The sequence below is a fragment of the Garra rufa genome, chromosome 2 (assembly GCF_049309525.1).
Source record: "Garra rufa chromosome 2, GarRuf1.0, whole genome shotgun sequence".
Taxonomy (NCBI): Eukaryota; Metazoa; Chordata; class Actinopteri; order Cypriniformes; family Cyprinidae; genus Garra; species Garra rufa.
The window spans coordinates 39315368-39340395 of NC_133362.1; the positions used below are offsets into that span (position 1 = coordinate 39315368).

At 34.1% G+C, this 25028-nt stretch overlaps 1 protein-coding gene across 1 annotated transcript in view; it reads right to left on the bottom strand.

The window, feature by feature from the left end:
• The window catches only part of LOC141325945 (protein quaking-B-like), a 193714-nt gene that overhangs the window by 145265 nt on the left and 23421 nt on the right, over window positions 1-25028 (bottom strand). The window lies entirely within an intron of this gene.

A 25028-nucleotide genomic window follows, 5' to 3' on the forward strand; every position in this document is an offset into this window, starting at 1 on the left:
GTCTGACAATATGGTAATCAAACAATTTAGGGTTGATTATTAAACATTATACCACGGTTCAGTCAAATATATGTGACATAATTTCTACCCTTTTCATCGAATATTGTGCAGCAAACATTATTAACAGCTTTAACTTGTCAATGCTGGCAAATGACCATGGTATAATCAGAATAATGTACGGCTAGCTGTGCTTACTTAAATATACTCTAACGGGCCTCATGATTCAATGTTTTCAGCAGTCTCAGAGAAGTGATTTTTTTATTTTTTATTTTTTGGAAATGTGGTCTTACTGGATACATGGCATTATTCCATGGTATAATCAGAATAATGCACGGCTAGCTGTGCCTTAGATTAAATGTATTCAGCAGTCTCAGATGAGTGTTTTTTTGTTTTGTTTTTTGTTGTTGTTGTTGTTTAACAAAGTGCATGGTGAATGCAGGACAATCCAGGTTCACAATATTTTCACATTTCAGTTACTGTAAAAAAACAAAACTAATGAAACACAAAGGATCACATAAAAGGCCCCTCTGTCCAAATAAAAAGTTAGCTCAGAAAATGTAAGAATGCCATGTAAAGGTAAAGTTATGACAATAAACATGTGACTATTGTATATTGAAATGGAATTGCATTTATTTATTCATTTGTTTGTTAGTTAGTTTGTTTGTATTATTGTACTATTGTACATTGAAATTGAATTTTATTTATTTAAAGGCTGCATTATTTAATTAAAAAATGCTGTAAAATGTTTAATATTATGAAATATTACTATTTAATATTAAATTTCTTTAAACATTTATTTATTTTATATATTTTAATACAGTTCAAAATGTTATTTATTCCTGTGATGCAAAACTGAAAGTTTAAATGACTTCATTTTTCATTAATTAATTAAATTTGAATTTATTTGAAATACTTTTTTTAACACTGTAAAAGTCTATACTATTATGTATGTCATGTAAGGTAACTGTGATCTCTTTCTCACAATTCTTTTTTTTCCCAGTTACGAGTTTACTTTTTGTTTTAGAATTGTGATATAAACTTGCAATAATGAATTATAAAGTCAGAATTGATAGACATAAACTCACAATTCTGAAGTCAGAATTGCATGAAATAAATTTGCAATGGCAAGTTAAAAAGTCAGAATTGCATGATACAAACTGGCAATTCTGACTTTTTCTTAGAATTGTAAGATATAAACTTGCAATAATGAATTATAAAGTCAGAATTGTGAGACATTACAATCTCACAATTCTGAGAAATAAACTAGCTATTCTGAGAAATACAATTCTAACTTTTTTCTCAGAATTTTGAGATATAGACTCGCATTTCTAAGAAATAAACTCACTATTCTGAGAAATACACACAATTTTAGAAAAATAAAGTTAGAATTGCGAGATATAAACTCAATTCTAATAAAGTTAGAATTGCGAGATATAAACTCATAATTTTTTCTCGAAATTGCAAGGTTATATCTTGCAATTCTCACTTTATAACACACAATTACGAATTATTACAAGTTATGTGAGATATAAACTTGCAAATCTGAGAACATATCAGTATTTTTCCCCCTCAAAATTGGATTAAAAAAACTTTTGAATTATTTATTTAGTTAGTTAATTAGGCTTGTTTGTTTTGTGTAACATTACAATACTTATATTCAAATTTTACTATATTAAAAACTTGACATGGAATAAAAAAGCAAGTAAAATGTGTTGGTTTCAAGCTGTTACAAGCAGCAGAGCATAAGCAGAACATGACTTAATGTAGACATAAAACAACATGCTAGTTTGTCACTTTCACACACTAGGTTAAACACGAGAGCTGCTGCTTTAACCATCATGTTTAAGCAGTAGCAATATAAAAGTTTAAACAACACCATATTACAATTCAAATCACAATCACAATATCTGACCAAATCACACAGCCTTAAATCCGATAGCTTCAGACCACCCACAAGAACCACAAAATAAAGAGACTCCAGACTACAGGCTGACATTGGTTTGGCCAGCATTAGGATGGACAGTTAGTACATCTGAACAAGACAAGCAAAGAACACCTCTGCAAGAACAGAGGAAAAGAAAGTGACAAGATGTGGGCTAAGAGAGCTTCTCTGTCTTTGAACAGCTGTAAAACCACAAAAGATCTTTCTAAGAGGATATGACTACCTTCTGAATAACCTCAGGAGACATATATATCCATTTCGCCTGGAGGCCCTGGTGAGAACTGCCTCTCAACAGCAACCAGCTTTGCTTTTTTTACAATGTACCATAGAGCCACAGAAACAGAAGAGCATTTCCAAACAAGTCTTTTTCTGCTATTGTTAATTAACCACACAGTAAAAAGGAAGTTCCGGTGACCACAGACATCAACCTACTGTACTAATGGTTTACTTACAGTCATCTCTGCACGTTAAAAAGCCATAAACTATTTTAAGGCAAAAAAATACACACTGAACTGTTGCTCTCTGAGGTTAACTGCAGGAGAACGAGGAAGGATGGAGAACAGGTAATCACTGTTATTACAAGCTATCCTTCCGTCACTTAATAAAGTGAGTAATAACTGTCCTTTTCTTTTTAAAAGGTAAAAAACAAGGACGAGGAACGAGAGAGAGAGGCAGCGAGTCAGAAAGGAAGCGAGGGCTCTAATATGGTGGAAAAGACAATTAAAACAACCAAGTATGTTAATATTTCATATAAGAAGCTGCTGCCAGTGTTGTGTAATTCTATTACTGGATGAAGAATCCCCTGGTGCAATTCGCAGAGGCAAATTGAAGAGGTCGGTTTGAGGGAGAGATGTAATTACAATGGAGATCGCACACTCGCACAGACTCAGCGCACACTCGCAACAAGGACACACAGAACGCACGCTATTGTGTCCTTTCTCAACTGCAGTATGTTGCAAATTTGCCACTTCTTGTGAGGTCATGGGAAATTTGTCTTGAAATTGTAATTACACCTAATTTGAACAATTAGAAAAACGCTCACGTGACAAAGCAGATGTGCTTTTGGGTCCTCATTAGGAAAACATGCAGTTTTCAAGACTGTAATGTTTTCTGTCACTGTTTTTAATACTAAATATGAAATTGTATTCGTTTGTGAGCAACATTAATCATGAATATTTTTGGTGTTGTCTGCGTATGTCTGCTAAAACTGTAATTTTGCCAACTTTTAACCCTATAAAACCTGAAAATCTGTTTTTTTTTTATGGAATAGTCTACTGAACCCTAAGATAGTATGTAAAGGAAAATCTAAAAATAAAATATGGCTTTTAATGGGTCATATAGTAAGATAACGGATATGGAGCTCACACTTGAGGAGGAAAAATGTCAAATGTGGTGCAGTTGCTGATATTTTTATGGCCAAAAAGTTAAATTCTGATAGCTTGTACTGTAAAGCATTGCAGACTACTGCAACCTGTACCTCCTAACAATATGTCGTTAAATGATATTTAAATGCTTAGTTTTATTATCAAAGCTCTGTAGTTTTAATTGTGGGGCAAAACATATAATGCAATGCAATGTAATACAATGATGATTGAGAGATGAACAAACATACATTATATTTGATACTCACATTTTCACGTGATTTTTCTAAAATATGATATATGCATAATCAAGTCAGCCTGAGTTGCTTCGGTCCAGTAAATGTTCATCTTGAAATACTACTAACAATATAACATTTATTTTATTCAGAGGCCTAAACTGAGCAGAAATATCACATGTGGTGCAGTTGTTGGTATTTTTATGGCCAAAAAGTTAAATTCTGATAGCTTGTACTGTAAAGCATTGCAGACTACTGCAACCTGTATCTCCTAACAATATATCTTTAAATGATATTTAAATGCTTAGTTTTATTATCAAAGCTCTGTAGTTTTAATTGTGGGGCAAAAAAGTAATGCAATGCAATGTAATACCATGATGATTGAGAGATGAACAAAACATGCATCATATTTGATACTCACGTTTTAACATGATTTTTCTAAAATATGATATATGCATAATCAAGTCAGCCTGAGTTGCTTCAGTCCAGTAAAAGTTCATCTTGAAAAACTACTAACAATATAACATTTATTTTATTCAGAGGCCTAAACTGAGCAAAAATATCACATGTGGTGCAGTTGCTAGTATTTTTATGGCCCAAAAGTTCAATTCTAATAGCTTGTACTGTAAATCAATGAGATCTTTATAACAATATAGCAGACAAGTTACATAAAACTCATATAAATATCAGTATTCAATTTCTGTTTCCTAACAATGTGTCTTTAAATGATATTTAAATGCTTCGTTTTGTTATCAAAGCTCTGTATTTTTAATTGTGGTGCCAAAAATATAATGCAATGCAATACAAATATACTGCAAAAAATTTAGATTTTTTTTGTATTTTCAAGAAGGATTTTCTAGACAGGTAAAAATTATTTTCTTGTTTTCAGAAAAAAACAATTTAAAATTAAGGGGTTTTGCTTGAAACAAGCAAAATAATCTGCCAATGGGGTAAGAAAAATAATCTTGTTTTCTGTTTGAAATAAGATTTTTTGCTTACCCCATTGGCAGGTTATTTTGCTTGTTCTAAGCAAAAACTCACATAATTTTGACTTGTTTTTTTCTGAAAACAAAAAAATATTTTTACTTGTCTAGAAAATCCTTCTTTATTAAGGAATTTTTAGATATTTTGGCTGGAAAGTAAGAAAAACATTTTTTGCAATGTTGAGAGATGAACAGAACAAGCATCATATTTGATACTCACATTTTCTCATGATTTTTCTAAAATATGATGTATGCATAATCAAGTCAACCTGAGTTGCCTCAGTCCAGTAAATGCTAATTTTGAAATACTACTAACAATACAACATTTATTCTTACAATCACTTCATAAAATTCAGTCAAGAGCACAACCTGAAGGTGAACATTTTGGCAATTACCACTTTAAATTGCTAAAAAGTAAACTACAGTAAAGTACAGCAGGTTTATCAGCAAAATTTTGACTGTGTTGATCATTTAGCGGCCTTAGAAATTTGAGTAGAAGAAGGCAGTACAGAAGGCTAAGAATATATTACATGACCTCAAAGCTAATACACGTGTAATGAAAGCCACAAAACGCCAATTTTGATTTAACATGGTCTAAGCAATCTACAAAATATACAGACAGCTTTCCATAATAATAGCATGTGGACCGAGGTTGCCTTGGACAGATATTTCAGCTAAACGTCTGTTTAATGGTGGTCCACGCTCATCTCAATAAATCGCAGCTTAAAAGAGCCCCGTTGATGGCTATAAGTGAGGAAGAGGCTCCGGGCTTTATGGCAATGTTGTTATCAGAAGTGATTTAAGCTTTTCGCATTGACATCGAAGGCCACCACCAAGAAAGACAGTGGCATTGAGAGAGTTTCCTCTGAGGTTGAGTACACAAGAGTGATGGCTATAGCATCTGAACACTGGAGATGATGTGGAAGTGTTCGCAGCGGCGGCCCATGGAGCCGTGAAAACGGATGTAATTACTGGAGAATGAGCGGACCGGTTTATTTCCATTAACTTGAGAGGGAAAGTAATTAATGGGCATAAATTGAAACTTGCATCCATAAAACATGGTAAGAAAAGGTGAAAATATATTGCTGACATGCACTGTTTTAGGTGATGAAATGCAATCTCTTCATCTAGTTATTTATCCAGAGCTAGTTATCCGAATGAATCAAAATACTACAAGCCTACGATATGATAAAAAATAATAATAAAGAACAATTTTTAATATAACTCCGATTGCATTTGTCTGAAAGAAGGAAGTCATATTATTAGCCGCTTGAACAATATTCTAAAGTAAGGATCACTAGTAATGACCTTAAGTATTCTTCATAACGAATTACTACACAAAACAGTAGAAAAAATCTCAAACGCTTACAATGACCAGTCATTACGAGGGAGTGTTTAGGCTTTTCACTTTAGAATACTGTTACAAACAATTAATCATTCCTGTTCTGTCATTAATAAATTACTACACAGGAACAGATGAGTATTAACATTCTACTAACTACTAGTAAGTAACAAGAAACTATGATTAACAAATTAGTAAGTATTAGCCCTTTATTTGAACGTGGTTCACTGTTAGCACTTGTGGTTAAAAAGTATATAAATGTGTATTTTTTTTTGTGAAAATTACCAATCGTTTTGCTAGATAAGACCTTTATTCCTTAGCTGGAATCATGTAGAGCCCTTTAAAGCTGCATTTAAACTGCAATTTGGACCTTTAACCTGTTGGCTCCCATTGAAGTCCACTATATGGAGAAAAATCCTGGAATGTTTTCCTCAAAAATCTTAATTTCTTTTTGATTGAAGAAAGAAAGACATGAACATCTTGAGTGACATTAGCGTTTCATTCCTTTGTTTCATTCATTACTCTGTTAAACAAAGTAATATTTGATTTCTGTCTGAATTGAATAATGATGAAATAATAATAAATAATACAAACCTTCTACTAAATCAGACTTGTAGGCTGCATGCAACAACATACAGCGTGACCAGTATAGTCTGACTTCAGAACAAATTAACTGGTTTCTTTTTTATTAAACAAACAAACAACAAAACCAGTGTAGACACAGATGAGTATTAACATTATACTAACTACTAGTAAGCAACAAGAAACTATAATTAACAAATTAGTAAGTATTAGCCTTCATTTGAATGTGGTTCACAGTTAGGTAATCTAACTATTAAGAAACTTAATGAGCATTTGTGTTTAAAAAGTATATAAATTTGTATTTTTTCTGTTTTTAGAAAATGACTAATCGTTTTGCTAGATAAGACCTTGATTCCTCAGCTGGGATCGTGTAGAGCCCTTTGAAGCTGCATTTAAACTGTAATTTGGACCTTCAACTCACTGGCTCCCACTGAAGTCCACTATATGGAGAAAAATCCTGGAATGTTTTCCTCATAAAACCTAATTTCTTTTCGACTGAAGAAAGAAAGACATGAACATCTTGGATGACATGGGGGTGAGTAAATCATCAGGACATTTTTAATCTGGAAGTGAAATAATGCTTAAAAAATGTTAATCATAATTCATTGTTAATAGTAGTTTACTATTGTTTTACTCATTTGTTCCTGTCTTCCGTTTAGTAATCTATTAAAAAAAGTAATATTTGATTGCTGTCTGAATTAAATAATGATGAAATAATAATAAATAATACAGATCTTCTACTAAATCATACTTGTAGGCTGCATGCAACAACACACAACGTGACCAGTATAGTCTGATTTAGGAACAAATTAACTGTTTTTTGTTTTATTAATCAAAAACAAACAAACAACAAAACCAGTGTAGACACAGTGGTTTCTTTGCGACTGAAAAAAAAAGACATGAACATCTTCGATGACATGGGGGTAAGTAAATTATCAGGAAATGTGTCCTTGTGGAAGTGCACTAATGCTTTGAAAATGTTAATCATAATTCCTTGTTAATAGTAGTTTACTATTTGTTCCTGTGTTTCGTTCATTAATGATGGAACAGTATTCTGAAGGGTTACCAAAAATTAAAAAAGTTTAGGTTTTAGTTTAGTAAAATTCATCAGTAAATGAATTAGATACATAGTATTATATACATCTATCTCAGGTGTTTTGGTGTAAATTAAAAGCTGTATATCCAACAAATTAAATACTTAAATTAAAGATACTTCTTTTCATTTGAAGATTCACTTTTTTTTAATTTACAACCTAATTGATGCAAAACAAAAAGACAAGATTATTCCTAACAAATGAATAAATAAATCTGCCTCAGAGCTGAAACATCTGCTTCACATTATATAACACTTTCAAACAATCCTTTAAAACAGTACTACATTATAAATCTGAGTGATGAGCATTTGAAGGCGTTTTATATAATTATTAATAAAGACACACCTGCGACCGAGCATCATTTAAATTTCGCATTAATGCATTAAGCACCGGACTACATCAAGTGCTCTCATTGTTATCAACAATGCTGTCTGCACTGGAAGTGAGATGACTATTTTTCTGTTTGCAGAAACTCTACCAGTTGACTCATTTCTATTGTTGCATAGTATATACAGTCATCCCACCCAGTTTTGATTGTGATTTCAATGACAAATTGGCCTTGGCACCAAGTATCCTGTAATGATAATGATAAACACCAGCCAACCCATCCAGATTCCCACATTAGCATCACAAATATACCCCGAGGCCGTTAAGTCCCTGCCACTCAGTCTGTATATCACAGCCGAGATGCCGAGGATTAGCCTCTTCCGCTCTGGAGCAGAAAACGTGCATCCTCCGCTGGCTCTAACAACTGTGAATTAAGCTCCATTCTCTCTAGCTTTTAAAGGCTGAGTTTCTCTGAGCCGTCAGTTGTCATACTGCTAACAGCTGTGAAAACCCTGGAAATGCACATAGGAAAAATATGTTGTTACAGACCAGTCAAACTCATTTACCAAACAAGCTCAAAGCCCAGGCGATGCCTTAGCACGCTGAGTGATTTAATTAAACCGTCTGATCATTTTGGACCACGAGGAGACATTTATAGATGCTCCCATCCAAATTCAGAGCGTCTGAAGGCATAAGCAGAGGAGAATGCATGATGTGCTCAGGGTTGTTTTCCTTGTTGGCTGATTAGGGAGGGCTGTCCAGTGGTCAGATCAGGCCCCAGACCCGAGGATGATTAAACTGTCAGTGGTGATTTATGGACAGCGTTATTACAGCGTTTTAAAAGCGTTTTTTAGTGATTTGTCAGCTTTCTTGCCCTCAGAATTCAATCATTTTCCTGCGCCAGCCTCCGGGGCTGGACTTACCGCACTACTGAGCACGCAACAGCCACCTGCGCACATACTGATACACATTCTGGCACACATTACGTGCACAGACCTACACAATCGGCCCGTGGTGTGATAGATCCCCTCCGTCTGCCTCCAACACAGATGTGGGGTATGCTCAGAACTTAATTACAGAAAAAAGCTGAAGAGACCAGCTCAAACCAGCACAGATTTGCAAGCTGCTTCGGCTAGTTTACCTGAAAGCTGGTCGACGTGTGAAACAGTTGACTTATCTTAAAATGTCAAGACCGTTTTTACTCTAGACCGCTGATCTCATGATGAAAACGTACCGGTGGGAACTTTTTGCAAGAGGCAACATAAGTACCGCCATGTACGTTTTGTGATATATTCTAAAGTATATTCTAGTCTAAATGCTACAGAAATTGAGCATAATTATTTGAATGTAAAATAAAACAGCATCTTCACTGTATTAATTAAACGCATTGTTTCTTATTAAAACTACAAAAGTTCTTCATTCAAGAGCAGTGAGTGATTTTTCTCTTTGTATTTTTACGTTTGATTAATATTGAGCACAGCAGAAGGAATATTATTTGTTGCCCCTTTAAGAGCTACACGGATGCAATATACTGTACTGTTACACACGTATTTTCATTCTCAACCGTTTATGATCATTTAAGACATAACTGACAAGGGTTCACATGAATAATTACCAAGCGCCTCATTTTGAAATATTTTTGCGTGTATTTGACCGTTTAGGTGCGCACCTTGAGCTAAAAGATAACTTTACATGTCCGTGTTCTGCTCCGTCTCTGACTGCATACACAGAACAGCGCAAGTTCTTATTCTTGCTTTTAAAAACACAACATCAAAGAAACATTAATAAATTAAGCACGTCCCATTTTATGAAAGTCACGTTATATGATTTTGCTGATTTGCATGTGAAATTAGAAAGCGCACAACTGAATTACTGTATTTTTATGATCGTTTGAAGCGTTTGAAACTGAATTTCGATTAATTGCACAGCCCTAGTATGAACAAAAGTGAATGAGATGTAAAAACGCAATTGCAAGTAGTTTTGGCTTGTTTTTTGATCTCTCATCTTTCAGCTCTTTCATCGTGAGTCATGTTTTTTAAGGGATTCTGCATCATAAGTTTAATTCCGTACCGGCTGAGCTACCGAGCAAGCTTGTTACATCCGGAAAGCCAAACATATGGAGCTGTAATCATAACAGTGTATGAAAACGAGTACAAGTGCTTGCTGTTTTACCATCTCTAGAGTTAATTTCTGTTGGAAACTGCAGCGTTATGTACTTTTTGGTACGTATTTTGCATCTTGCGAAAAAGTTCCCACAGGTATGTTTTCATCAGGAGATCAGGTAGGAATATACACCCACATGGTAAAAAAAAAAAAGAAATATGTGATTGTTGTTTAAATTGAATAATGATGAAATAGCAATAAATAATACATATTTTTCTACTAAATCATAATTGCAGGCTGCATGCAACAACATACAACGTGAGCAGTATAGTCTGATTCATGAACAAATGAACTGGTTATTTTTAGTTATTCAAAAACATACAAGAGTGAAGACTGGTATTTGATAACAAATTATTCTTTTGAGCAAATCAGTTAAAATCCGTTACTGACTGAAGTTACTGAATCCATCATATTTTAAACAGAGGTAGAAGTATATTTACTTTGTTGCATTTACTTGACTAAATTGAAGTACATTTCTAAAGAACAAACTGTACTTTAATCTTTTATATATACTTTTATATGTGACCCTGGACCACAAAACCAGTCTTAAGTAACACGGGTATATTTGTAGCAATAGCTAAAAATACATTGTATGGGTCAAAATTATCAATTTTTCTTTTATGTCAAAAATGATTAGGATATTAAGTAAAAATCATGTTCCATGAAGATATTTTGTAAAATTCCTACTGTAAAAACATTAATGTGATTTTCTCAGTATTTAGATCTTTTTGCACCCTCAGATTCCAGATTTTCATTTTCAGTTTTCTTCTCTGCCAAATATTGTCCTATCCTAACAATATATCAATGGAAAGCTTATTTATTCAGCTTTCAGATGATGTATAAATCTCAATTTCCAAAAATTGAACCCTATGACTGGTTTTGTGGTCCAGGGTCACATATAACACTCTATACTTTTTTAACATTTACATTTTGTCTAACTAATGGGGGATTGTTCTGGAAACCTGCTTGGAAACAATCATTATTTTTCAATGTCGTGATGCTAGTGACATAGAAATTACACAATTCACCTGTAAATGAACTTTAACTTAAGTACATTTCTAATGAAAAAACTGTACTATATATATATATATACTTTTCACAGTATACTAACTATAGTTACTAAGTAACTATTAACATTACTACTTTTACTATATATATATATATATACTTTTCACAGTATACTAACTATAGTTACTAAGTAACTATTAACATTACTACTTTTACTTGAGTAATTATTCCTAACTACTTGTACTTTTTCTGATTTTCATATATTACAGGATGAATGATGAATATATATATATAATCTTATTCAAAGAAATGAATACTTTTATTCAGCAGGGATGCATTAAATTGACCAGAAGTGACAGTAAAGACATTTATAATGTTACAAAGTAGTTCTATTTTAAATAAATACTGTTCTTTTGAACTTTCTATTCATTTAAAAAATCTTGAAAAACAGAATAAAATAATTTCTGAAGAATCATGTGACACTGAAGACTGGAGTAATGATGCTGAAAATTCAGCTTTGCCATCAGAGGAATAAATTACATTTAAAAATGTATTCAAATAGAACAGTTATTTTAAACTGTAATGATATTTCACAACATTACTGCATTTTATTATAAAATTAATAAGAATGAATAAAAATAAGAATCAAATTAACAGAATTCTTGGGAATCACCTAACTGTAATTATCAGGCCTGTAAAATTGTTCTTGATTCCCTATTTAAGTCTCTAGAAAGGAAAGGACACTCATATGCATCCCTGCGATTCCCAGTCAATACGCACAATCCATCCTCTCCGTCAGTACAACACAATCTGCCTCCCAGATCTCCCACAATCACATTCGCCTTTCAGCGGCATTGCAAACTATTAGCCCAGCCCGAAAGCGAATGACCCTCAACAAGCGCTCAAGTCTATCTGGGCAGCCATCTCCAATCGTAATCACAGCTCCACTCAATCAGAGAATTTCACACCGCAAACACCGGCAGCTGCAGCCACGCGCCTCCGCTGGCCTCGTCAACATCACCGCTGACAGATCGCCGACACCCGGGCTTTCTTAATATTAATCAAACAGCTGCTAAATTACGGGGTCTGACCAGATGACAGTTTGAGCTCAAATGATAGCCGCGCAGTGACATCACAAAGCGCTATAGGTGGCTCTGCCTGTGGCAAGGCCTTCATCTGAACAGATGGATACGGTACGACATCACAGACTCTCGCTGCATGGAAAGACGCATGTGGTGAATGGAAAGAGAGAGAGAAACAGAAGAGACATTAGAAGAGGGACATATCTGCGGAAACAGAAGCTCAAAGGCAAGTTAAATTGAGAGCAAATGGAGACTTTTGCACGAAAGTTGAGGTGTGTACGTTATGTACGGTTAATGTTAGATAAAAAGATTTTACATTCAAGTTTCCTGAACAATATCTCTGTTTACAATTAGTCAGTGAGATAATCAGTGTTGTTATTTTTAACTAAAACTATTAAAATATATATTTTTGTGTATCTAAATGAAGCTGAAATAAAATATAAATATTAGACAAAAAATAGAAAAAAGTCTAAGCACTCATTACTAAAACTAAATAAAAATATTTAAAATAATAATAGAAATAATAATAATGATTATGATGATGATGATGATGACAAAAGCAAAACTTAACATAAAATGAATGAAACTGAAAAAAAAAACAACAACAACAAAAAAAAAATTTAAAAATGCATATTTAAATATATTTAAATTATTTTAACACTATTTACTATGAACTAGTAAAGCTAAATAAAAATATTAACAATAATAATAATAATGATGATGGTGATTATAACATAAAATTAATACAAATTTTACTAAATGAAAACCAAAAAAAAGGAAAGACATTTTAAAATATATTTCAATTATTTTAACAATATGCCACACTGTACTCAGATTTGCTAAAATACAGAAATTCTGAAATTACATGAAAAAATATATATATAAAAATCAATGAATAACAAAATATTACAACTTAAAAAAAACAGAAATTCTGAAATTGCATGAAAAAATATGAAAAACTTAGAAATATTAAAAAAATTGTAAACATTACTAACAAAAAAACTGAAATAGTTATGCTAAAGAAAAATATCAAATAAATAAATAATAACAGTAATAATAATGATGATGACAAAAGTAAAACCATAACAAAATTAATAACAACAAAAATAGAAATACAATTTTTTATATTATATTAGATATATTAAAAATATATTTAAATCATTTTAACACTATGTTACACTGTACTCAGACTTGTTAAAATACAGAAATTCTGAAATTGCATGAAAAATATTACTTACAATTGTTATAAACATATATAACAAATTTATAAACATTACCTTGGAAACTAACAGAAGCTAGTCTAAGCACTAAAATTGCTAAAACTGAAATAGTAAAGCTAAAGAAAAATATAAAAAAATAATAATAAGAAGAAGAATGATGCTGGTGATAATGATAACAAAAGCAAAACCTAACATAACAAAATTAATACAACTTAAAAAAATAAAATAAAAACAACAACAAAAATAAATAAAAAATGCATATTAAAAAAAATATATTTAAATTATTTTAACACTATGTCCGACTGTACTCAGATTTGTTAAATTACAGAAATTCTGAAATTACATTTCTTATCTAATTCTGTTATGATATTTGCAGTAATGTTACAGCTCTGTACTTTTACTGTCCATAAAATGTATTAAATAATATGTTAAACGTAATATTCAAATATATATTTAAAATAACTATATTAAAACAAATAATAACAAAACTAAACTCTCACCAAAGTCTCATTTGTGTCTATTTTAGTTTTAAGCAGTTTTAGGAAGGACTATCTATTTTTTGTTCAGGAAACCTGTTGGAAAACAGTCATTATTTTTCAATTTCGTGATGCTAGTGACAAAAATTACTCACGTCACCTTTAAACAAAGCTTAAATGAGAACTCCATTAAGTCTCGAGAGCAACGAATGACACAAACACAAAGGGAAAGGAGTGATACTCCACTGTGGCAGAGACGCACACTCAGCACTAAGAGTAATTGGCTATTGTTGAAGGTGGTCTTAGAGGTGGCTGTGGGTATCACGTAACAGCAAAGAAAAAAATGAACGGCATGACAGCACAGAAAGACACTGATATTACAGAGAAGGCACAGAGAATAAAAGCTACGCCTGACCCAGCCGCAGACATGAGCAAAGCAGGCTTTTACTGACACACTTTCCAGAGCATAAAGAAAGGAGAGAGCGAAAAGACAGAGCGATGAGAACATCCTGAAAGACAGAGAGAGCTGGGGTAGATGACATCCTTCTGTGTTTGTAATTACGCGGCTCTGTCAGAGGCGACTGCATCGCGAGCGAAGGTGGCAGCGAGGAGGGAGAAAGAGGGCGCGCTCTCAAACTGAGATGCCATCTGGGCCTGCGCTCTCCTCGGAATGATAATACTGCCCGGCCCTCCAAAAAACCTGCTGCTTCCGCACTCACACACACACACACACATACACACCAGCGCTTGGATGAAAAGAGAACACATGCCCGCTGGTGTGGATGAGACACAAACAGCAAGACAAGTTGAACAGAATCTTCCGGATTCCTCCAGAGAATGAGACAGCTGAGCTGGATGCCAAAGATAAGACATGAGAGACATGCTAGCGACTGAAAGAGCATGAATGCAACTAACTTGCATGCTGGTTTCTTAGCACCTGTGAATATAGCCAATCAGACGGCCTGAGTGAGAGGAGGAGGGAGTACGACATCATGTAAACAGAGAAAATTGTTGCAATTAAGAGTTTTTCAAAGCATATTTAGATAACATCAAAAAATATTTGAACTATAAAAGAGTAGGGCCCTATGATTTCTGCAATGTGGAAATTGCGGAATCCAGTCATAAAAATAGAGTTTATGTCACAGAATTTAAAAGTAGGTCAGTACACTAAAATCAAAACGCAATATGGAATAGCGTCTTTGAATATTAAGCTGTTAACTGTTTAAATATGTCTCTTGTGTGAATGAATGGCACAGACCCGCGGTTTCATTTCATACTGAAGCATGTGTGATGCTCGCAGTGTTTTCAGCCTCTGCTGCCTCAATATATGAGTACATGGATGCATAAACAAAATCTCTAGAACTGCTCTGAGAGTCAGTTCATGAGTATTTTACAGTTTCTTTTGAGAAACTTAAAGGTTTCACAGCAACCCGTCAAAATAAAAGTTTGGTTTAACTTGAAGAAATTGTGACAGAAACACTACTTAATGTAATGATAGTACTACTAGTGTTGGGCGATATGCTTAATTTTCATATCGTCCTATCGTCAGCCTGTGAGATCACCGATACACGATACTATCATGCTAATTTATTTAATAATATGTAAATATGTCAATATGTAATAATTCCTTATTCGTTTTGTAAGGGTAGTGCATGTGACGTGACAGTTGTGCATGTACAGAGCGCTGACGGTAGTTCTGTTGGATAGGTTCAAGTTTACTTTCGGTTTCATTCTCTGCTATCTTCAGGGAGCGGTAAATGTGCGTGCGTGAATGTAAATTAATCTTTCTTTACCCGTCATATGGCGATAATGTTACCACTATATGTCTGATCTTTGTCATCAGTTCATGTTGTAGTTCAGTTCATATAGAATGTGGAGAAGCGATGTGCGTGTAATTCACGTGCATATGTTTAGCGCCATTTTATCGCATTGTAATTCTAGTTAACGCATACAGATGTTACTGAGGTGAATGTTTATGTTTACTATACAGACGGATTCTCATATATCGTATTTAATTCAGCCTAAACCACATTTTACTACCTCTGTTATCCTAATGACTGTCTACACTTAAGTCTACACTTAATCTATGTACACTGTATGATGAATAAATGTCTTACCCGTTTTCACTGCACACATCTGCGGCGCAACGCAGCCACTGTATGCTTGTGTTTACCGCGGCAAGTTTCTGAGGCATCCAAGAACCGACTCTCCACACTGCATCGCTAAAGTTAGGTGCCTTTTTGACTCATAATAATAATAATCGTCTTACTATCGTCACAGGCATCAGCAACAGGCGATATCTCTGACTATCGTCGATACACGATACTATCGTCTATCAGCACAACCCTAAGTACTACTACTAATAAAATAATTATTAAAACATTATTCTTCAAGGAATGTTTACCTGAATTTATTTACCAGAAAAATGTAAATACACAACGCAGTATTTCTAAAAATAAATAAACAAATAAATAAATAAATAAATAAATAAATAAATAATTTAAGGGGTAAAAAAAGAAGAAATTTCATAGGGCCTTAAAATTACATTTTTGTTAAACTTTTATTAAATTGCTATTAATTGTGGAAATTTCTTGATTTCAATTAATTAGGCCTGGTTTTTGAATAATGTAACCATTAAAACAGTGTATGAAAATTTAACACAGAAATAAATGGAAAGCAGATTAATTAAAAACGTAAACAACAACAAAAATGGTATTTCGAAAAATAAAACAAAATGTAAGAAAAATTAAAAAGATTTTATAGCAACCCATCAAAATAAAAATTTGGTTTAACTTGAAGAAATTGTGACAGAAACATACTACTTAATGTAATGATAGTACTACTACTACTAATAAAATTATTATTAAAACATTATTCTTAAGGAATATTTACCATAATTTATTTACCAGAAATATGTAAATACACAACACAGTAATTTTGAAATAAATAAATACAATTATAGTAAATACATTTTTTAATCAAATTAATTAATTAGAGATGTTTTTGATTATTCAAATTTAATGAAATCATTAAAATGGAATCCAGAAAATGAATGGAAAACATAGAACTTGGTAAAAATAAAACTCAATCTGAGGGGGGATTTCATAGAGCTTTAAAAATGTCATTTTTGTTAAACTTTGAATACATTTCTGTTAAATTGTGAATGTTTCATGAATGCAATTAATCAGACATGCTTTTTGAATAATATATTTTTTTTATTATTTAACTAACTAAACAGAGTATGAAAAATTAAAAACAAATAAATAAAAAATGGAATTTGGGAAAAAATAAACAACCCAGGCTTACTATTAATATGTGACTCCAAAAAAAAAAAAAACTCCAAAAATGTACCTATACATACAATTCACTGGTGTTTCCAGCTTAGTTTTATACCTTTTCACACAAATTATGATTGCTTGCAACAAGTATTCCACTGCACGTGAATGCATTTTCTGGTGAAGTAAACTTGCTTGATAGCTCACCCGGTACAGTGCACTTATGTATGATTCCTGTGAAACAAAAGCTCAAAAGAGCTCAAAGATTTGCGTAAGCAAGTTAAAATGGCATGGTTGCATCAGAACAAGTGTTTTTATCTAATGTTTGCTTTTGTTAGCACTATTAGTTAGGTTTAGGGTAGGGTTTAGTGTATGTTATCTTCGAACACAATAAAGCATTAATTGCTTATTGTGTCTCTTGTGGACAGAGTAGTGTATTTCAGGTTTTCCAGAATTGTAGCCAGAGTTACGTATTTCCAATAAGACTACTGACGAAAGAACTTCCGAGTATCTTTCCAAGAATCTTATCATGATGCCGAAAATAAACAGTGAGTCAGCAAGTTAGCAGTTGGAGAACTGCTAACTCAGTCCCACGCAACAACACATTCCGGCAAATACAGATTGTTGCCAATCAAGGCTAACCAACATGCTGGATGTCAGGAGGAAGGTTGTGGGCATCCTCTCTACCCTAACACTCACACTTTTGTGGTTAAGTGTGTGTGAGACTGGAAATGCACAGAATGCACTGACGCAACACTTTGTGTCCTCCTGCACCACCGCATCAATGGACAGTGACAGCGGCCACCTGTGCCTGGAGGGAAAAAGTCCCCCAGAATGCGATGGTACAAGCAGGGGATGCTTCAGTGGCACAAAGCCCCACCATGAAAAGGAAGGAGGGGGATACGGTCTGCACATCACCGGCTCTGGCACAGTCCCACTTCAATTAGCTCAGTCTGCTGTGGAAAGAGCAGACACCAGTGCATCCGAGCGTCTGAACACACACCGGCTCTCCTGTGCAAAGACACACACAAGCACTACTTCACATGCAAAGGCATACAGGTTATTTCTGGAACACAGTACCTTCTGAGCTCTAACTTTTAAAAACGTATTACTGTAAAAAAGATAAACCAGACATTGTATGCAAAAAACAAAACTCAAACTGTAGCAGTGTCTCGCTCAAGGACTTCGCAGTGAGTGGATACTCCATAATGAATTTGCATGTTCATATATTTCTGTGCTTTTGTCCCTTGTGTAAATGCCCTTGTGTGTTAAAAAACCTAGATCTGTCTACTTGCTCTGTTGTATGTAATGATTTCTGCCCTATTTAAAAGTGCAAGGCAGCACCTTCCTTTTCAGAACACCACTGGTGCCATTTAAATAAACGTAGGGGGGAAGGGGTTTATCCCATCAGCCAGAAAAGGCAGCCCAAGGCCTCGGGGCAACTCCGGTGTGTATGTGTGTGTGCTGTTTAGGCACATTTATAAAGGAGAGAGTATTTGTGTGTATGTATGTGCTGTCTCAGGAGGTGCTGACACAGAGGAAATGATGGTTCTTAGCGGTGAGTGCTACTAAGCTAATATGCAGCAGGATGGAGATTCTGCTGGGCTCCATACTGAGGCCAGCATATGGGCTACTCTGTCACACAAACACACGCCACATGCCTCTGGGCGCTTTCTCAGAACGACCAAATCCTAATAACTCGCAGCGAAAATCATGCTGTACAACTAACCAAGCCTTTATATTATTCCTCAAAATCCTGCTGCACAACTAACTCAGCTGTTCAACAACACATCAGAACTTTTGTAAATAACGATCTCAGCCTTTCAACGATATGCCAAGACTCTACTGCACAAACTGAGCCCTTCAACAGTTCTTCAAGTACAAAATCAGCGCCTTAAAAATTATCTCATATTCTACTACACATCTAAATCAAAACTTCAGTAACATCCCAAAACTCTGTAGCTCAAACAAAAGAGCATGGTGCTAGCAATGTCAAATGAATAATGTAAATATACTATACAATGATCTCATCCCTTACATAGCGCCTTAACATTTCACAAAGACCTACTAAAAAACTCAACCCTCCAACAGCGCCTCAAAGCTCTAATAGAAGCTCTCAACCTATAAACAACAGAAAAACTCACTACATAACTCAGCCCTGTTGATAACGCCTCAAATCTCTACTATATAACAAAATCATAACTCTGTTACACAACTAACTCAACCCATCAACAACATCTCAAAACTCCACTACACAACTAACTCAACCCTTTAATAACCTCTCAAAGCTCTACTGCACAACTAACTCACCCTTTCTACAAACCTCAAAGCTGTACTACAAAACTAACTCAACCCATCTACAATGCCTTAAAACTCCACTACAGCTAACTTAAAATTACATTACACAACAAATTCAGCCATTTGATAACACCTCAAAACTGTATTACACTACTAACTCAAAACTCTATTACACAACTAACAGCTTCTTTATACAACTAACTCAACCATTCAATAACCTCTCAAAGCTCTACTACACAACTAACTCCAAGCTCCATTACTCGAGTAACTCAACCCTTCAATAACACCTCAAATCTTTACTATACAACTAACTCCACCATTCAATAACACATCAAAGCTATTACACAAACTAACTCCAAACTCCACTAAACAACTAACTCAACCATTTAATAACACCCGAAAACTACATTACACAACTCAACCCTTCAATAACACCTCAAACCTCAACAAACTCAAAACTCTATTACACAGTAGGGCTGCATGATATTGGGAAAAAATTACATTGCGATATATTTTTTTCCTGCGATATATATTGCGATGTGTACAAATTCATTTATGTTCATCAGGTGTTTTGAACTGCTTAAAAATCAAATAATAATTCAAAAATAATTGGGATAATTTTGTAAGCATTTTCAAAGAATACATTTTTTAAGTATAATCAAAACCCTGAAATAAAATACTTTTTAAAGCCTATTTTGGGTTGTTTCATAAACAGTTTGACTCACCTTATTCACTGTCAATTCAGGCAAATCAATGCTCTAATATGTTATGAAATGAATAATGAATGTTGCTTTTACCCTGATGAAAGGGAACTCATTTTGAGAATGAAAAGAGGACACTTCATTATCACATTAAGGAATTAACATGAGTGACAAAATAAGTAATTTAACATTTTATTCAACAACTTCTTTTTTGAAAACAGATTAGTAAATATATTTTGTCACAAAATAAAATAAAAAATGTCAGAAGATTCTTTTTTTTAAGTTTTGCATACTTTGTTTAGCCAAAGTAAAACAAGTGTTGCTCATCAGCTAACAAAAGATTAAACTTTTCAACAACTCTATAAAAAATATGGCTTCTTTCTCAGAACTCCCTGCTGAAAAAAACAGTTAAAACCAGCCTAGGCTGGTTTTAGCTGTTTTTTTCAGCAGGGAGTTCTGAGAAAGAAGCCATTTTTTTTATAGAGTTGTTGAAAACTTGTTGAAAAATGGCCAAAACCCCTCTAAAACCAGCCAATATACACCAATTTGGTGCTTCTGTATGCATTAATTTACTCAATGAAGCGGTTGTTGCTGCATAATATTCCACTTGTGCCTTGCATTTGTTGTACTGCTCTGGGATGGCAATTTGAGAAAAATAAGTGCGTGACGGCATAACATAAGGCTTGTCAAGCGAGCGGATCATGTTTGTAAAACCCTGCTTGGTGACCGTGTTTATTGGTACCATGTCTTTCGCAAGGTGAAATGTAATAGCATCAGTGACATCTTTCTGTCGCTTAGAGCCCTTCTCGTAAAGTGTCACACTGGCAAACGCATCCGAAATAATTTTTTGCTTTGGACGGCAATCTGATCTGGTTTTTCATTCGTCATACAGTGCTTTGTGGTGCCGACTTCAATGGTCAAACAAATTCGTAGTGTTTCCGCAAGTTGTCGCAACAACTGCCAGGCACTCCCGACAAAGCACCTGTTTTTGGTCAGCATCATCGTTTTTGTATCCAGAATACTTCCAAATGACCGACGTTGCGTTTCTTTTTGCGACCAAATCTTCCATTTCGGCGCTTTTCTCCCGTCCCGCGCTCATTTCGTCATGCGCACCAAAGAGTATGTGCGCACGCAGAGACTGCATGCATGAAGTAGGTGAAGCGACGTTTGCTTTGTAGTTTTTAAAGAACCCTTAAATATGAGTTAATTACTTTATATTAGACAAATATAGATCCGTGAATAGAAAGTTTAGAAATATAGAAAGTAAATTTTTAAATCAGACACACATAATTTTAGTTTTATTTTGCCCAGCATCGTGGCTGCTCTACTACACAAATCAAACTCAAAACTCATTACACAACTAAGTCAACCTTTTGATAAAGCCTCAAACCTCATCTAAAAAAAATCAACTAAACTCTCTAAACAAGGATTAGAGCAAATTGGTGCATTACATTTTAATCAAGGCATCACTGAATTAATATCGATTACTTAAAAGGAATGTGAAAAACTGAGAAAGCGTGAGTCTGGTTGTCAAAAAACAGAGAATCATTCTGTGCAACTCAGACATTCAATTTGTGTAAAGAACTCAAAACACTCAGGCACTGAGATGAGAACAAGGCTGGCGACTGCGGCTGTCTTTACCGAGACAGACAAGGTACTCTATACAGCACAGGGACATCAGATGACAGGTACACACAGTCTCAGCGTTGTTCATATATCAGTTAGCAAATGAAGTGAAGCACAGAACCATGCAAATCCCCTCTCCGCTCTGGCCTTTCTGATTGGCTGTCGCTTAATTGTGTTTCGCTGTCACGGGACGAGACGGTAAGGAGTTAATAGGTTAATTTAAGAGAATGAACAGCCACACACATCACATGCTCTTGGAATGGAAGGTCACATTTATGCTGAAAACATGACTTTTTTAACATCAATATCTTACCCTTTACTAAAAGTAGAGTTTTCCATGTGAAATATGATTAAAATCCTACAGAAGTATGACAAAACGCATTACTTTGAAACTGTAAATCTACGGTGTACACGAGCAATCCCAGATCTAACAAATCAAGGGCGGTTATGGCTTTAGTGTGACGACGCTATTAGCAGGGAATTTTTTGGCTGCGTACTGACATTATATAAAAACCTGCGAGAGCCATTAGCCTTTAACAAAGAATTAAAATGCACATTTGGTGTGCAAAGGGTATGAGATAAATCACGCTAAGTAGGTAAGGGAATCGATCATTTCTCAGATGGCCTGAATTGCTCTTTATCTATATTAAACAGAAGAGTCTAATGGATGGCACTTTAGATGGTCCCTCCGTGTCCTTTAAAAGGCATCTGCTTGGGCCCTAGCCCAGAACATTTGAAAATCATTCAGAAGAGGCTAGATTCAATTAAATATCTCACTCGTACCTTGAACTTTGTGCTGCTGATGAAAGGTAAACACATCAATCTCCTTTTGCTACCCGAGCAGCAACAATCCTCAAATCTGACCAAGCGTTAACTTCGAATCTGGAGCAGACTGAAAAAAAAAATAGCTCAATGACAGGAACAGCAGAGGTCTGAGAGAGACCAACATGCTGACATGGTGCTCGGGTAAAAAAAAGAGGTAACTGGATGCTTTTACTGGTTAAGACCAGTAATGTTTAAGACATCCGGTATTTAGAAAAGAATCAAACGCTGATCGACCAGTATGGGTTTTCAATGCTGATATTGAGAGAGCAGGCTGGCTGATGCCCCCCAAAATACTTGTATGCTGTTCTTAAGCAACATAAAAATTAAATAACAAATCATAAATCCAACTGATACTTGAGCTATTGAGCTGGATAACACATGAACACGTTATAAACAAAACATGTTTCGCAAAAAAGATGTTTGCTTGGCTTTAAATAATCAAAAAAATCAATATCCTATTTATTTATTAGTTCCCATCTACTGTAGCTGCCAATGTGTACTAAATAACCTAAATGCAAGATATATGATAATAACTAAAACTGGAATAATAATAAAAAACACTTGTGGCAAAAAACATGCAAAAAATGGCAAAAACAAACAAATAAACTACTAAAACTATTAATTAAATTAAAAAAAAAAAAAAACTGAAAAAACCCCAGAAATTTAAAATATTAATAAAATTACAATACTATATCATTGATACTAAAACTGTTCTGAAATGAAAGTTTTTTTTTTTAATCAAATGTAAATTTATGTCCCTGTCACTTTTTCTTGGTTACATTACTTATACGATCAGCAATAAATAAATAAACAAAATTATTTTATATTTATACATTAACAATGCAATCAATATTCTGTTTTTTAAAGCCAAGTATGAATCAAGTTAGTGTTTTTAAGCATTTTATATTTATTCCAAAATAGTAATTTAAGTCTGTAAAAAATTTAACAATATATTTAATAGTTAAACAATAACAGTTAACTTTTAACTGTTTTTGAATTTTTCAGATCACCATCTCGATAAATATTGGCCACAGACACGGAGATTTACTTCTAAGCTAATTATTCACTAAAATCTCCCACAGATCATGTTTTCATGCCATTTTAAGTCTTATTTTGGTTGGTTATATCCAAGTGTGTAAGTTGTTTACTTACTTTTTTTAAATTAGTCTTCCCATTAACGCCATTATATTGTTCATACAGATTGATTTGCGAACGCAGAACACGCACAAACACAAGAGGCAGGATTTATCACATGAACCAATCATATCGAAACATATCGTAATAGAGGCATTGCCTCTTCTTACGTCACTTTCCCCCAATCATTCTCAATTACTCATTACATTAATTATTCATTCCCAAACTCACAGCATGCTTTAGGGGGTCTGTTAAAACTTAATGGGCTCAGGGGAGGCGAGAGAGACACAGACTGACGTTTTATCATTACCTGCTGGACTGGTGTTGCTGTTGGACAATGTTTCGTTAGAAGAAAGAGTGATTTATATGCTTTTTAATGGCATTGTTTTGTTTTGGTACTACGAATTTATTTCTCATCCATTATTTTGAGGAGATACCGCCTCCCTGATCTCAGGGTACATTGCTCAGTGGTACATGGCAATTATTGCACTAAAAAGTTTTTTTCGAGTCTTTAAAAACTTTTACATACATAAAACAATGTTGTCAAAATGATCCACGGATCCATGAAAACAGGAACCTGGACCACAAAATCAGTCATAAGGTCAATTTTTTGAAATTGAGAATAATACATAATCTGAATAAATAAGCTTTCCAATGATGTTTGGTTTGTTAGGATAGGGCAATATTTGAAATTCTGGAATCTGAGGGTGCAAAAACATCTAAATATTGAGAAAATCGCCTTTAAAGTTGTCCAAAGTGTGTAAAATTTACTAAATATCTTCATGTAACAATTTAATATCCTAATGATTTCTGGCATAAAAAGAAAAATCGTTCATTTTGACCCATAGAATGTATTTTTGGCTATTGCATGCTGTCACATTTGTGTTTTGGTAGATACACAGAGATGATAATGCTATGCTTTGAAACCTGTGTTCAAAAGTTTGTATTTTTTACAGGGTCCCAAAACGCTGTTGTCATTTAAATGAATGGCCAAAACACATAAAAAGTTTTCTGATTTTATTAGAAAATGTGTGCCACTGGCTTGGCATGCGGTCCACATAAACAGCAATCCCTAATAGCAACAAACACTGCATTTAAATGCAGGTAAGAATTAAATAACCAGAAAAAATACTTTTTGATTAACATGTTAGATCTCAGGCACCATCTCGATGGAATATGAATTATTTCAGGTGATAGGATTTCGCTCTCAGAGGCAACGGGCAAGGATAAGGAACGACAGGAGACCAAAATCTATTGACATAAACGAGCTCAGATGTTGCCTTTTCATTCACCCTCTTACTTTGAAATCAATACGACTCTGTCCGTGTAGGTAGATTCTATTCACATTCTCCT